The sequence below is a fragment of the Durio zibethinus genome, chromosome 2 (genome assembly GCF_047325235.1).
Source record: "Durio zibethinus cultivar Kanyao isolate XHJ-2024 chromosome 2, ASM4732523v1, whole genome shotgun sequence".
In the NCBI taxonomy this organism is placed as follows: Eukaryota; Viridiplantae; Streptophyta; class Magnoliopsida; order Malvales; family Malvaceae; genus Durio; species Durio zibethinus.
In genome coordinates this window covers 30,996,252-31,014,132 of record NC_143163.1, presented here as the reverse complement: position 1 = coordinate 31,014,132, position 17,881 = coordinate 30,996,252, and positions in this window count along the sequence as shown.

Below are 17,881 nucleotides of genomic sequence, written 5' to 3'. Positions count from 1 at the left end.
AGATTTTCAAGATTTTTTTTTAAGACTTTTCCCTTTTTCCATGATTTGTGACTCAAGTATTTCCATAAGTAATCCATCTTTAAATTTTCAATTTCAACAAAATCCAAAAATCAAATCTCCAAGTTTCCTTTTAAAAAAATTAATCATGTTTTTTTTAGTTTTTTCTTTTTATTTTTTATCAAATAATAAAACCATCAATAATAAAACTAAAATAAATAAAATATATAAATATATAAAAACATATTTTTGGGCTTTTAATCTTTGGACCTAAAATTCAATTTTCTAATTAAGGCCCAATTACAATTTTGCTCCCATCTTAAAGTTAAAAATCAAAGCCCATTTTAATGCTGAAAAAATTTTTGAACAAAATGGTGCATCTATAATGTTTAAATAAACGGAAACATCCATTTCCAAACTTAAAGAAGTATCCAGATATATCATGTTTAGACAAATAAACTAAATTTTAATAAATGAAAGGAACATAAAGAGTTAAAAAAATATCTAAATGGTGTCCAATATTCAAAATTAAATGGTAAATTTCAATGGCTTCAACTGGAGTTTTGACTTGGTTTCCCACTAAAATAAAATTTTCATTTATATATATGGTTTAGCTCATAAAGAGTCTTTAAATCATATTTCAAACATAAGTGGTATAACCAAAATCAAAATACCAAGTGTTATAAGGAACTTTTGCTAAATTTGATTCAAAACATATGAAAGCACAATGCTTACTTTTCCTTTCGAAACATGCCTTATGTTTTAGGCAGTTTTCTAATAGTGTACACACTTTTCGCAAAAATAACACTTATTTTTCTTTTATTCCTTCTGGTGGATTTGGGCAAATGACGCATTAATCTTTAGTGGTCCTTTATTTCCATTTCTAGTTTTCTTTACTGTTTCTTTTTAGCTCCTAACTAGCCTATAAGATTAATTAAACAAATTCCTTGCTTCTTAAGCCTTGCTTCCTCTTGAATAAGCATACTTTATAGTTTAGTCACATTCCATTTATCCTTTATAGTGTTGTAATTTGTTTGAAATGGAACATGCTTATGAGATAAGGAACTTATAATAAATTGTATAAGAAAACTTTTACTCACTTTCCATTCTCATGGATCTTAATCTTACTACTATATTTGACAGTTTAGTGACATTTTTATCCATGATACGAATACCATCAAATTTTATGGTAGTTAACTTATCTATTAATATCTCAATAAATGACTTATCAATAAAGTCAAATTAACACATATCTTTCACAAACTTCAAAAGTTCCTTAGCATTATTAGTTTTAAGAATCGTTAACTTAATGTTATTTGCTACTGTCATTTGCATAAACATTAAGCATAGTTTATTTAATCTTTCTCAAGTTTTATAAAAAGACCTTTGTTCAGTATTGCTAGAATCAGTAATAACAACAGGCTTATTAGTCAGAAGTGCCAAATCAAGATCTAGACACCTAGATGATACTGGACTTGTTCACATCATTCAAAATAATTAAGCCCATTGAACTTTATAATACGAAGCTTACAAATTAAAAGAAACAGGAACAAATGTTACAACATAGATAGAATGCTCACACGTTAATGTTTTGAATTATAACTTAGATACATAATACTCATTCAAATAACATTCATATAAACATTGAATATACATTGAAGTTCTCCTTTAAGTGATCTACTAATATACAACAACAAATATAATTGATGTTTAATTTTGATTTCACATCATTGGTAATTATATATACTTCAATTACACATGCTTACTATCATTGGATATGCAAAAATATCTAATGAATTATATTAATCAACCACAATCATATTTATGATTATAAAATTAACCAATCTACTTTTAGGCGATCCTTAAATATTTTATAATCATTGAAATTTAATTTACTCATATATATATATATATATTTCATCATATCATCGCATTTATAACATCACATAATCATAAGTAATTGAATTTTAGTTAATTTTGACATATATGAAAACTTTCTAGTTTGGCCACTTCGGTAACTAACAAATTATACGCACTATAGATATCAAAATAAATAATTATAATAATTATTTTAATAATAATAGACATAATGGTAATCTTGAACATACATATGTGAAAGGTTGTGAGTAAACAAAATATCAAAAAACTATCATATATAAAGTTCACATAATTAATGTATCTCACATATATAGTAAAATACAACATATATAATATAATAAGTAGATAGGAATAAAATAATTAAATATTCATTCACATTCCTAGCTTTCCTAATCATTCTAAAATTTATAATATTTAATTGTATTATTTTCAATTTAATAATTATTAAGTTTAATTCATTTATTGTCTTACATTTATTATGCCACATTTATTGCTTTTCTTTACGTTATTTCTTTTTTCAATAAACTATATATTCTTTAATGTATATATATATTCATTAATCTAATAAATATATATTCATATATAACAGGGAAAAAAGGACCGGTGGCCCTCAAACTTGACATGAGCAAAGCATATGATAAGGTTGAATGGGGTTTCTTAAAGGCTATGATGCTGAAGCTCAGATTCCATCATTAATGGGTGTCAATGATATGCAATGCATCACATCTGTCTTTTAGTTTGTTATAGTGAATAGAGAGGTCATAGTTACCTTTTAGCCAAAGTGAAAATTATGCCAAGAAGGCCCTTTATCGTCATATTTATTTCTTCTATGCTCAGAAGGGTTCTCTGCACTTTTACACCAAAAACAAAAGAAGAACATCATAGGTGGCATAAGTTAACAAAAATGGGCCAAGAATCAATCATATGTTTTATGCAAAGGATAGTTTGTTGTTCTTAAAAGCAAAACAATTTAAATGCGAAGCAGTGAGGGACATGCTAAAAAAATATAAGAAAGGTTCAGGCCAAATGATTAATATGGAAAAATCATTGATCTACTTCAACAAAATTGTTGGCAATTATGTGAGACACAGTGTGAGACAAATTTTAGAAGTAAATGAAACTCTTAACCCTTAAAAATATTTAAGGCTACCCATAATGGTAGAGAGGAACAAGAAGTCAGCCTTCAAATATATCACTGACATAATCAAGTCAAAAATCAATTTTTAGAGTTGTAGCATGTTATCTATAAGGGGAAATGAGGTTTTCATTAAAGTAGTTCTACAAGCAACACTAACATATAACATAAGCTATTTTATTTTTTCAAGAGGTTTTTGCCAAGAGATAAATAATATGATATGTGCATAGTGGTGGAGTTCCAAACAAAACCAAAAAGGTATCCACTAGCTTAAATGGGATAAAATGTATAAGGGCAAAAAGGAAAATGGTATAGGCTTTAAACACTTTGAGTTTTTCAACCAAGCATCACTAGCCAAACAAAGATGGAGATTGATCCAAAATAACGAATCATTGCTACATAAAGTGTTAAGCGCCAAATATTTTCCACATGAGAACTTCCTAGAGGCGCAGCTAGGCCAAAATCCTTCAACGACTTGGTGAAGTATACGAAGCATAAGGGAAGTATTTAACTTGGGGTTGAGATGGAGGGTGGGCAATGGGAGACGCATCAATATTTGGTATGATAGTTTGTTTTCTGATAACAAAATGCTCACTGTAGAGAGAAATGGCCAAAGTCGACTGGGAAGAAAAGCAATAATTGAGGTTTTGATAGACAACCAAATGAAAGTTCAGAATGAGAAACTAATCTTCTCCCTATTGTCGATGGATGCAAAGCTAATATGCACAATACCCTTGAGTAAACAAGACCATGTAAACGTTCTAATGTAGAGCTTGGATAGAGATGGCAAGTTCTCTATTTGAAGTGCATACCATAGATTGCTATCTAAAGATACACAAAACAATATAGATGCAAGCCATCAAGATGAAAAGCAGCAGGTAAAAGCCAGGGGGTTCTAGAGGAAGCTGTGGAATGCAAAATTCTCAAACAAAATCAAGATCTTTAGGTGGAAACTAAATAATAGGTTTTTACCGATTTACTATGTTTTAAGAAAGTGGGGAATAAATGTTCATAGTGTATGCCCACGAAGCGAACAGCATGACAAAACTATTGTTCATGTAATATAGGAGTGCGAATAAGAAAACAAGATATGAAAATGTGTGGTTGGTTCTTTAAGATGGACAGAAAACTGATGACCAGAAGACCACGAATATCTAGAAAAAATTATGAATAAGACCAATACACATAAGTGGGAATTTGGTCTAGTCCTAAGCTGGGTTGCATGGCATAACAGGAACATGGCAATCAAAAAAGGTTTTCACTAAAGAGTAGACTTAGAGGTGCTGTTTGCTAGGACTTACCTCCAAAAATTTAAGCTAGCTAATGCGATCTAATCGTCTGGACCTAAGAGTGGTACTGGAAAGTGTGAAACCCATCGAAAGGAGTAGTGAAGATTAATTTTGATGAAACACTAAATTCACCAACTAGAATAAAGGGTGTGGGAATGGTTGCCAAGAATGAAAATGGGATAGTGTTGGAACTTGCTACAGTAAAGATAACCCATACAAATGATGCAAATGTGGTAAAGACTCTAGCTACTTGGAAAGCAATTGAAATCGTTAGAGAAATGGGTTTGCATAGCATCATTCTGGAGGGACATGCATTGATGGTCATTAAGGATATACAAAGTGAAGAACTTAACTTCTCTGTAACTGGAATATGTTGGCAAATATTAGGTCACTTTGCATATTATTCAATCACATGAAAGTAAAACATGTTAATAAAGAGGAATGGTATGGCTCATAAGCTTGCCCAATATGCTCTAGAGAATAGTGCAAGTGAAAACTGGTTCAAGGAATGCCCTACCTTCCTTCAAAATGTTGCAACCATAGATCTTCAAGTTATATAATGTTGAAGCATTTTTTTTCAAAAAAATATATATATGTTCATTATATTATACATTTTTTCAATATATTAATATAATAAATATGATTTATTGTTATACTAAATTCATGCAAAGACACATGCTATATTGTAATTAAATGAACAATATTTTCAAAATAATAATGATATCCAAAAAAATGAAAGAAACATTAATTATTATTTTAAGATTTCATGTAGCATGCCAATATTAACTTGTAAAAAACATTAAAACTCTTAACTTTCAACATAATATAAAACAAAAATTAATAATAAATAACAACATGAAATTCGATAATAAAATTAATAATAAGAAATATAAAAAAAGTAATTTTTAAAAAAAATCACAAATTCTTAAACCAAAAACTCTAATACCACGTGTTATATTTTTTTATTATGTAAATTAAATCTTAATTTTGCATAATTTTAATATCCAAAGTCTTAGAATAAAATAATTTTCATAATTTTTTAATTAATAAGAAGTCATACCTTCATTGATAATATTTTTTAGAAATGTTGTTTTATAATTTTATGTTTTTTTCTCTTTCTTGACCTCTTAACTTAATACATTTTTTTTATAGATAGAATGTATCAATTTATAAATAAAGAGAGTGAAGCAAATTTCTTTCGTTCATTCGTTCATATTTTCCATCAACATATAATTTATAAACAAAACTCTTGTTCATTCATTCAATAATTATAACTAAAACTCTTTTTATTTTAATTACATTTGTTTAAAAAAGACTTTATTTATATCCATTAATTAAACAAAACTTTTGTTTTAATTGTTCAAGTTTAATAACATTTAATACGTATTATACTATAATAATTAACTGTAATTTATTTACTTAAATTATTAAATCATAAATAAAAAATATTTTAAGTTAGATAATGGACATTTAAGCCACATAATATCTAACACAATTCTCATCCACACCGCCAAGGGTCAAACTCTTGGTTTTGCAAAGGGTTAAACAATCATCACTGAAAGAGTGAAGAATCAAGAGATGGAAAAAACCTAGAATAACCAAACGACATAGCCGATGATGCACCGAATAGCATTCACAAATCCAAATTCCCATTTGATGAATGTCCCTCTTGCCCAAGGATGAACACTTGTTCTCTTGCTTTTCTCTAATCTACCAAAACAGAGCAGGCAACTAAGTTAATTAAGTCTAGTAAAAGCTTAAATGCAATGCCCTTTTGTAAGCAAGTTGTCAGTTACCTGAACTGTAGCTTCATGAGAAAAGGTGAAACGAAAATCATTCAACAAATCTAAGTGCTTCATTTGCTGCTCTAACCTTTCACACTCTTCTCCATGATCCTCCCACACCGAATGCAGTGTTTTCAGGGCGGGTCTAAGCATCGAGTTCCATTCCCTTTCCCGGCGCACTTCAATCCCATTGACCAGACTCCGGCCGTTTTCTGCTACTTTTTCTAAATGAGAAACTGAAATTTAAAAATATAGGCAGCGAAAACGATATCGTTTAGGGCTTCTTAAAAGATGGCCTATATCCAACCCAATATTTTAAGTCTCGGCCTATCTACCAACATTTTTTAAAAATAAAAGTGTTATTGTGCTTTTCAGCATTTTTTTTTTAGTTTTGTTTATCATTTACAATTTTTAATATTATATATTTTTATGTACAATTAATATATTAATTTGTTATATATTTTAAATTCAGCTCACCCGTCAAGAAAAATATTGTTTTATTAAGCAAATGTAGAACCTTAATAATCTTATCATTGAACTTCAAAATATGAAATAAATTCGTAGTCACATATGTTTCATTTTTTTAGATTCTTGTTGTTTGAATTTCAAGCTATAACTAATTAAATATCCTCTAATAAAGTATATCATTATTTGTCAGGGATGAGATTTTGGTTTTAGTCACTAAACAAAAATATTTTTTTTCAAATTTATTTCATAAATTTTAGTAATTTTGACTCCTATAAAACCTGTTACGCTACAGCCTTTTTGTCTTTTTTTTTTTTTTGCCTTTAATTTCATTTTTTCCTTTTATTTTAATTTCTAATTTTTCCTTTTTTTCTCTACATATTTTAAATAATTATCTTATTTTTTAAAAAAAATTATATGGATTCAGTTATATTATTGATTAAGAAATTTTTTTTAGGATTTTTGTTTTTAATCAATTATATAAATTTTAAACATTTTGATTTTGCAAAGGACCTTCCACGTGTCACCAAACCAATATGAGTGATTTTATTTAAATCGAAAATGAATTGGGAGTGGGATGATTTTTTTTTTCTTTTTTCAAATCATGGTTAGGTCAGAGAAGGGTTTAAGATATTTTTCCCTAGAGTATATATAAAAATATTTTTTATTAGTAATTTGATTTTATATTTATATATTATATTAATAAATTTATTATTTAATATATTAATTTAATAAAAATATTATATTTATATGATTAAAATGTTATTTATAAAAAAATAATATTTTATAAATATTATAATAAATTAAAATTATTTAATTTATTTATGATTATGTTGGATTGAATGTGATTTACATATATATATATATATATATATATATACATCGTGTCGAAGTGATGTATAAAAAAAAAATAACCCAATATTAAAAGTTTGGTAAAATTATTAAAAAATTGGATAGGTGTTAAAGTGAGCTTAAACCTGTCATGAGTTGACCCGACAAATATTCACGTGGCATCTTAATTTATTTTGTTTTTACTTTAGCCTTTTTTTCTCTTTTACTTTTTGTAGTTTTAGCTTGCTTTTGTTTTTTTGTTTTTTTTAATTGTCTATTTAAATATCGAAATCTTAAATTTTGGAATGTATGGAGTATAGTACTAATATTGTTATTTAATATTTTAATTTAATAAATTCATGTATCATTCTCATTTGGTTTTATTTTTTTTTTCCTAACCATTTTTTTTATTCTTTTAAGTTTTGATATTTTTTAATTAGATAAATTTTGTAAAAAAAAGGGTAATAGATGTAAAGATGACTAAACAACTCTTCTCTCATTGATTTCAATTTGTTTTGGTCCAATAAATGCAATTTTTTAAAAATTTTGGAATTGAATCAAAGTTTTTCATTTTTAAAATCAAAGTTTGGTCGAAAACGAGTTTAAAGTCTTCCTTCATGCTCTGAGTATATATATAATTATTTTTTAATTATTTATTTTTATTTTTATATTTATTTATATGCATTATATAAGTTAATATTTATCATACGTGTAAGTACGAGAACTAACCCATTAGATACAACATATAGAGTCATCATCAAAATTTTTTAATATAGGTGTGATTGGGCACCTAAATAAATCTATTCCTTCTAAAATTGTTATAAGCTTAACTAAGAGTCTCTAAAAAGAATAAGTTTTGATCTTTTAAATATAATTAAATTTGAAAATTCAATTACATATAAAGAAGGTTTAGCACTTTTACAATGCTCACAAATTGGTATCAATTAATCTTAAATTATCTTTTTAGCCTTAATTAAATGGTCCTAATTATTCTTATTATTTTATTATGTTTATTAATTTAATGTTTAAATATTTGACATATTTTTAGGTTTTCTCCAACTCTTTGGTCGATCTTTTAAAAATATTTCTCACCTCAAGAGTATTCAAGTAACACACATATTTTCTTGAAAATGCTCCATCATTAGATTTATTAAATATTTTATGAACAAATAGATACATATTAATATATGATAATATACATGGTCAATTTCATAATAATAAAATATATAATCAAATACAAAATTAAATACATATAATAAATCATGCAAGGAAATTAAATCACCATAATTTATTCCCAACCTTAATTTTTCTCATATTAGAAAATAAATAAAAAATTGGTATATTGATAAGGATTTCTAAATTCTCCAATATTTTGATCGAATTTAGAAAAAATTCTCTTACCTAAAAATTTTGAAAAAAATTACACACCTGCGATTTTCTGTAGAATTTCATCTTTGGTTGAATTTTTATTTATTCCTAAATTATTATATATTTTAAAGATTAAATAACCAAATAAATGTTAAGTTAAGTAAATAGCAAATACAATAAATAATTGACATAAATAATAGAAATAAATAATCCAAAAAAAAAAACAAAGAAACTAATAGACAAAATAAATAAATATAAAATAAAAATAAAAAGTAAAACAAGTGTAGAAAAAGAAAAAAATTTAAATGGGCAGGACTTACCTATAGATCTATAATTTATGTATTCGTATCGTGTAAACTACTGAAATTTATGTATTTATATCATGTTTTACACAAAAATTACGTATCATAATTCGTGTTGATATGAAAGCATGAAATGTGTTATTTTGGTTTTGTTAAACCCAAACATAGTTATTACTGAAATTTTAAACTGTATCATTTTTGTGTCTTTATTCATATCATGTTCATATTATATTACTATATCATATTTTAAATTAACAGATCTACTTATTTGAATTGCTGAAAATTTAACCAAGAATTCAAAGTACCCAAGAAGAAAGAAAAAATATATATAGAGCAATCAAAACAATTTCCTAAACCCAATTTTGATTTTTGTTTCTCAAAATCTAACCTAAATCTAACTGTTCTCTAAATCAAAACCTAAAATCTAATGAAAACTCAATTCCAAAAATTTTCAAAGATTTAAAAGATCACCACAAAAATTTTTGTGCTTTTCACCATTTTCTTCCCTTTGTTCCTCTTGGTACTTGATTTAGGTTCTTTAAATAGTCATTTAATCCTAACTTCAAAATGAGTCCAATTTTGAAAACAATTGCCCTAACTTTTTTTTTACTCATTTTCAAGCTCAAAAATCCAAATAAAACATACCTTTAAGGATTTCAATTTTTTTTTCAATCTCAACTCCTTTTTTTTTTATAATTTTGGACTTTTTTTTTTAAACAATCAAAATAAAAAAAATAAAGTAAAAATTTAACTCAAATTAAAACCCCGAACTAAATGGGGTGTAGGTGTCTACATTATTTAATATTTTAATTTAATAAAAATATCATATTTATAAATTATTAAAATTTAGTCCATCCATCTATTATATAAATTCTAATCATTTTTACTTTTGTTTCATCTTTATTTAATATATCAATGTGACACTTTATGTTTCTTTCCTTTCTTTCCCTTCTTTTCTTTTTTTTCTTTTTTTTTAACTTATTTGTAAGAAAATAATATTAATGAAAGTGTACATGTAGCATCCCAATTTGTTTATTTTCTTTCGTATTTTTTAAATTTTTTTTATTTTATTTTTTAATTAGATTAATTTTATAAAAAAAATTAACCGATTGATAAGAATAACAAAATAACCTATATCCTATAAGTATCTATCCATATCGATTTGACATAGATGTTTCATATAAAAATTGATATTAAATCAATTCAAGTCAATTTTTCTTATAAAAGTCGAAGATAAGTCAAAAGCGAATTTTATGATATTTTATCCCTAGTCACCCTATAGTATATATAAAAATATATATTTTATTATCAATTTAATTTTATATTTATAGATATGTATTCACCAATTTTTTATTAAAAATTTTGTATTAAGTTCCACATATAAAAAATAAAATAATTTTTTTTAATATTTATAAATTATATTTTATGAAAATAAAAGGTTAATTTATGTATAAAGTAAGTAACTTTTGTTTTTTTAAATAAAGATGACAAAAAAAAAAAATTTAACTTGTGATAAGGGAGTAACGCCTAACTCTTGTTATTAGTAAAAAAGCTTAACAATTATAAATGCAAAGATTCATTTCCTTCTCCTCACCACTTCCTCATAATCAAATTAATAATGGATCCAAGATATTTTTTAAGTATTTACTTAAAATATAAATAAAAATTTATTAATTTTATCAGTAAAAGGAAATTTACAAAAATTTTTGAGATGCTAAAAAAAAATCTAATTTTTTAATTTTTAAAGATGATAGTCAACATCCTAGTTTTTCATTTGAATTCGCCACTGATAAAAACACGATGATTACTACTGTTACCAAGCGGACACATACACAAGGATTACACAATAGAATCCCCTCCTTGTATTTCATTGATTAATATTAAAAATCATCTATGAAGAATTTCACCGCCCACCTAAGGTTGTAAACGAGCCGAGCCGAGCTGAATAGTGAGAAGCTTGAGCTCGAGCTCGACTCACAACTCGGAGCTCGATACTCGACTCGAGTTCGATCGAGTTTTATTTTTTAAGTTCGAGCTCGATTCGTGATCGAATTCGAGCTACTCGAGCTCGCTCGATTAAGCTCGATTAATATGTAAAAATAAGCTTGATTCGTATATTCGACAAGAGTTCGATTATTCATGCTCGAATTCGAACTCGAACTCGAACTCGAAATATTTTATTAATTAAAATAATAAAAATATATTTAAATATAAAAACTCGATTAGGCTCGTAAGCTACTCGAGTCAGATATATGAATACTCGAATTCGGCTCGATCGATAAGTCAAGTTACTCGAACTAGAGCTCGACTCGACAATAATCGAACCGAATTCGAATTTTTTTCGAATCAAACCCGAATAACTTGCGAGTACTAATGTATCATTTATACCCATACGCCCACCCAACCAACCAAAATTCTAAATAAAATATATAAAAAAATTTAAAAGTAACTATATATATCCCAAGGCATCTTTGATTGACACCGATCATCTTTTAATACCCATTTATATCCTTAATTGATTTTGGGTGCTTTAGAAAGGTGTCTTTGATTGCTTGTTTGGTGAAAGGGGAGAAACGATACTCGCCTCCTAAGAAAATTTGCTGCTACAAGAAACAGGGAAACAAAAAAAATGAAAGATACCTCCAAATCACACTCAATTTTGAAAAAGAAGATACCAAATCATCTAAAAAATAAGAGGGATCATTCACACGCTTATTGCTTTTTCTCACCTTTAAAGTTTATTGAAACCAAAAAAAAGATGATTTTACCTGTTAATCGGTACTCCGACATATTTTATACTACCTTAAAGTCTATGATTCTTTTTTGAACCTTCAATCGTTGTGTCGATCTCACCCATTTATTTTTTAACTTCAATTGGTCGGCCATGACCTACGCCACCCTCTCATCGTATATGAGGCTATGAGCTTATAATCTCTTGACTTATTTATTGTACTTTATGATTTTTAAATATATATAATATGAAAATATTTTATTTTTATTAACAATTTTTTATGCATAATATTATAATTTTTGTCCAAAAATCTACAAAATTAAAAATATAATAAGAAAAATTTTCGATTGCATTAATAAAATATTTTGTAAAAAATTTTGATTCCATCTATTTTTATCCAATAATCAATGAAATTATAATTATAATGACAAATTTCAACAAAATTAAAAGTACATTAACAAATTTTAACAAAATTAAAATATGATGACAAAATTCACTTTTGTTCCATTTAAAAATTAACAAAAATTAAAAGTACAATAAAAAATTCAAGGAAATTGAATTACAATTACACAATTCAATTTTAACCTATAATGAATGATAGGTTTGACTTTAATCCCTTCACTAAAAACACTAGAAATAAAGTGTAAAGCTAACATTTCATCTTTATTAGAAAAAATAAGTGTAAGATTGGTACTTGTCAAACCAAAGGCATTTGATGCATAAATTAACACCATACATTAAATTTTCAAAAAATAAAAACGTCACCGATGTAGAATTAAGAAACAAAAGTTTATTCCGTCATAAAAAATAAAAAAGTTAATTAATCAAGGAATTGATCAAGACGCAATTCTCCTGACTAGATGACCCTACACTAGCCATGTTTACTTTGCTAAGCAATTTCTTTTTCTTTTTGTTAAATATAAAAATGACTCGTGTATTGTATTTTTTTTGTCAATTTGATATAAACAAAATAAAAGTTTCAGTTTAATATTTCAATTTTTATTATGTCATCCACTTTGATATTTGAAATTAACATTATCAGATAACTTATGACCTATATGAATATACAATAAGATGCTAAAACATATAAAAAATTTCAATAAATGCACCTCATTTATTACAATATCAGCATTAAAAGAAATTTTTAAAAAAATTATATAAATTCATAAAAAAATCTAAATTTTTTTAAATTTTAAAAAATCTGAAATATTATAAAAAATTATTTTAAAAAATAAAATATGAAATATTTAAAAGATTATGAATACTTAAAATTTCAAAAAATCTCAAAATTTTAATAAAAAATCCATAAAATTTTTAAAATTTTGAAAATTTTAAAAAATGAAAATTTTAATAAAAATAAAATTTTTTGAAAAATATAAAAATTTTTAAAAAGTTGTAGAAAATTTTTTATTTTTTTGAATCTTACAATTTTATTTTTTATATATTTTATGAATTTTTTATGTTTTTGATTTTTTATTTTTATTAACTTTTAAGTTTTTTATATTTTACAGTTTTTTAGAATTTTAAAATTTTTTAGAATATTTTGGTCTTTTGAAAATTTTTAATATGTAAGAAAATTTTAAAATTTTAAGAACTTTTTATAAAATTTTAGATTTTTTTAATTTTTAAAATTTTTCAAAATTTTTTTTTTGTTTTCAATTTTTTAGGTTTTTGTATTTTTTAATTTTAAGAAAATTTATTTTTATTAAAATTTTCATTTTTTGAATTTTTTATAATTTTTTGGATTTTTTATTAAAATGTTGGTTTTTTTTTATTTTTAAGTTTTCTTGATTTTTAAATTTTTAAAAATATTTCATAGTTTTATATATTTTTTAAAATATTTCATATTTTTAAAAAACTTTTGAAAATTCTTTTAGAATTTTTGTAGAATTTTAAAAAAAATTTTAATGCTAACGTAATAATGTGAAATTAATTAAATTTTTTTATATATGTCAGTATCTTATTATATATTCATATCATATCAATAAGCTAATTAACGGCTTTAACCCAAAATATTAAAATGAATTACGAAATGAGAGTTTGAGTAACAAAATGATAATTTTATTTTTTAAATATTAAATTAAAATATATATATAACACATAAATTATTTTTATATTTAACAATTTTTTTAAAGGAAACGAGGGAATAGAAGCTGGTGGGACCTAATTGCCTAATTTCAGATTCTGTTTGACTAAATGGAGGAGTAACGTTTATTCTATTAGATTTGTTTAACTTTGGTTTTCATGATAATAAATTAAGACTAATTCACTACTTAGAAATAAATTAGAGTCTAAAATCTTTATGAATTGACTTCATATAAAATGGATTAGAAGTGTCTGGCGCATGTATATAAATATACATGTTTTATTTATTGATTTAATGTCATAAGTTAATTAAACATCAATTCAGTTTGTAAATTTATTTAAAATTAAAATATAATAAATATATGTTAAATATATTAAAATACAATAAAAAATAAAATAAGTATCATAATTAAATGTTTAAAATAACCTTTATATAATATTGAATAATTAATTAAGTATCATAATTAAAAGATTAAAAATTAAAATTATCTTTATATGTTTATATTAAATTAAAATAAATAAAAAAATATGTTAAATGTGTTAAACATGTTAAATATGTACTCATATGATAAGATTAAATTAAACGTATTTTTCGTATTGTATTACGTGTTAAACGTATATTCGTGTGACACATTTTATTTAAATGTGTTTTTCATGTCTTACATGTGTTTAGACATGCCAACACATATAATACACATATTGTATCGCATCACTGTCAATACGGATAAATATAAAATACATATTTTTAAAATACATATGTGTGGTTTTTATGTCATATCACCTTATCCTATTTGAAATGATCATGTTTAATATATATAAATATATTAAAGTAAGTAATTGAATTAATGTCATAAGTTAATTAAACATCAATCAAGTTTGTAATTTTATTTAAAATTAAAATACAATAAAAATGAAATGAAAATATTTATGTATTTATATATATTTTTTATTTTTTTATCAAATTGTCTTTGTTTATGCTATACTTGAGTATGATTTTGGATAAGATGGATATGGTGGCAATGAGAAAATTTAACTTTCAAACATGTATATAGACTAAATTACTTGTCTTTTAAGTTGATTGTTGGTTCCCGCAATTGTAGAATCAATAAATCCAAACATGATGAAACATTAATTTAAATTATAATTTATTCTATAATTTGATGAAACAAAAGCTATTTTTAAAAATTTTTAACATTAATTTCGGTTTATTGATATATATATATATATATATGATGGCTTAACTAATGTGTTTTGGTTTTTCTTTTTTGATTGCTTTTAGATTTAGGTCTATGATTCTTTACCATACAAATACTTGACACTTTGTAAAAAGAATGGAAAGACGTGAATAAAAAAAAAATTTGTTAATCTAATTATTAAAATTAAAAATTATTTTCTTAATTTGTAACTTAACTATTAGATTAATAAATTTTTTAACCTCACCTATTTTCATCCTTTTACAAAGTATGGCCTTAAAAACGATAATGTTACTTTAATTTCTTTGTTGTCCTATCCCTTCCATGAATCAAACTAGAATGACTAGTTATAGAGTTTTGGAAGATGAAAATAAGTGAAACTAATGACATATAAGTAGTAAAGGTTAGCATGATAATTATTGTGTAGTTTTTTTCTTCATCTTTGACAGTTATTGTTTAAATATATATGATATGTATTAGTGCTTAATCAAGTTTAGAACATTTAAATAAGGGAATAAGTGCTGAAATTGCTAGTGTTTTAATTAATTTATGAGTGAACCATGAAAATGTCATGGAAGATCACTCGGTTCATTTGGGTTCAACCTAAGAAGAAGAGAAGTTTAAGTTAGTATGCACAAACAAAGAGCTTTGCTTCACGAGAATATGACTATCAAGCCAATGTCGACCGTGTTACATCTAGGAATTTTTGTTTTCTTTTGGTTAGTTGAGAATTTATTTATCTATGTATTTGGCTATCCAATTCACTTGGATTTAGATTATTTTTGCTATTAAAAGTTTTTTTTTTTTTTAAGAAATCATGTAGTAAGATATATATTCTAAAATTTTAACCTTTGCTAATGTTAGGTTTTTATAGATTTGATGTATGGTATGGTAGCTATATTTCACTATACGATATTGCTTTTTTAGAGTAGTTTGAGAAATTAAAAAAATTTAAAATTTAAATATATTAAATGTAACTTATTTAAAATGATTGTATAAATTAATTTAAATTTAAATTTATAAAATATAATTTTAAGTACGAATCATATTTGATTTTAGAGATAATAGGTCTTATAGAAAAAACTGATACGAATCTTTTTTTTATTAGTATTGAAATGAGAGGAAAAAAGCTTTCAATTTTTGAAGGCGGCAAACCAAGTGAATCAATTTAGATTTTAGAGTTGAGTAAATTATGAGGTTGAAGATCGAAATTCACTCAGCCTCGCTCAATTGGACTGGTAGACAAATAATTACTTAAGACACATGTCCAGCCAAATAAAAAATGCCGATGGTTTCATACTGCAAAAATGTCTCAAATCTTGGAAAGGGAAAATACCAAAAAGGAGAAGGAAAAAGATACTGATTTTTAAAATAAAGAAAGATAAGAGTAAGGAAATGAAAGTGGACTCATTAGCACGTGGCAGAGAGTTGAGTTCCTGAGTCACTGAGTTGTGACTAAAAGTAATAGCAACTTGAAAGAGGGACCACGTATCTCTGAAAAAGCAAAAGTAGAGAATTTTCGGTGGCAAATTTAGCTTTGGGTAAATTAGAGTTCCTCTGTTATGTGTAGTCAACTAGTCACCGAATAATATTTACCGTGGCCCACACGATTTGAGTTTAAGTCAGGGTTACAGACCGCGGCTGGAGGTAAAAAAACCTGAATGTCAAAACGTCACGTCGCTTGTGAGAACAGAATTTTCACCTCCAGTCGTAAGCTTAAATTTGTTTGTCACCTCGAATGATATGATGAGATGAGATAGATGGGAGCGTGAAAATGAAATTGGAAGGGGAAACTGCAAGGAGGAAGTGATGAATCTTCATCGGGAAGACACTTCATGGCGATCTCCAAGATTTGATGTGCAGTAAAGTTTTGAAAACGTAGCAAAAGTCCAAAGCATTAGAAAAGGGTTGTGATTTGCTGGTCCCCACTGCCAGATTTCTTTGGGACTCCCAAATCTCCTCGTTCTCTCTCTTTGTCCTGTTTGCTTCTGGCAACCATTTCAATTCCCCTTCTCATTTTGCGTTTTTAGTGTTCCCTTTCGCCCATGTCCTTATCTCACCAATCCACCTTAGTTCTTCTTTTTTTTTTTTTGTTAGTTGTAAAGAGTTGATGATTGTTGAATGGTGGAATTCTTGTGCTATACTTCTGGCATATAGGCAACAATTGTTTCTTCAAATTTCAGCTCAAGCTAGGGAGATATATACAGCAAGCCTTTTCAATTTTGATTTCAAAGTTAGAGAAATTCGAGAGAAATGGAGAGGAAGACAAGTTGTGATTTAGGTAAAACAATGAGCAAGACGTTGGTGAAATGGCGTTAAGATTTTAGAAAAACTCAATATTTGGATAGAAAGAAGAAAAAAAGAGCGATGTGGATTAATTTTAATTATAAATTAATGCTTTTAAAATCAATGAAAATCTTCATCAATTTTAACAGATAAAAGTATCCTCTCCCGTTCCGAAATTGGAATTCCTAAATTTACGCTTCACGAAAACAAAAAAAAAAAAAAAAAATTCTTCCAAACATAAACATAAAACAATTCCGCGCTGAAAGAAGCTTGTGCAACTCAAGAACAAGGTACTTAAAATTCTTTCGGCAGCATGATGGAAAGCTTGTCTGGATAAATAAAATAATTTGATTATAAAAAAAATTCCGTGGACGTACAATAACAAACAAAAATGATCAAGCAAAGTTGAAGTGAAAGTAAGTAAAATATAAAAAGTAAAGAAAGAAAATCTCAACCATTAAATAGTAGCAGTTGAACAACTCATTGATAGCACATAAAAATTCATTAATGGCACCTAAGAAGAGGGTATTACAGCCA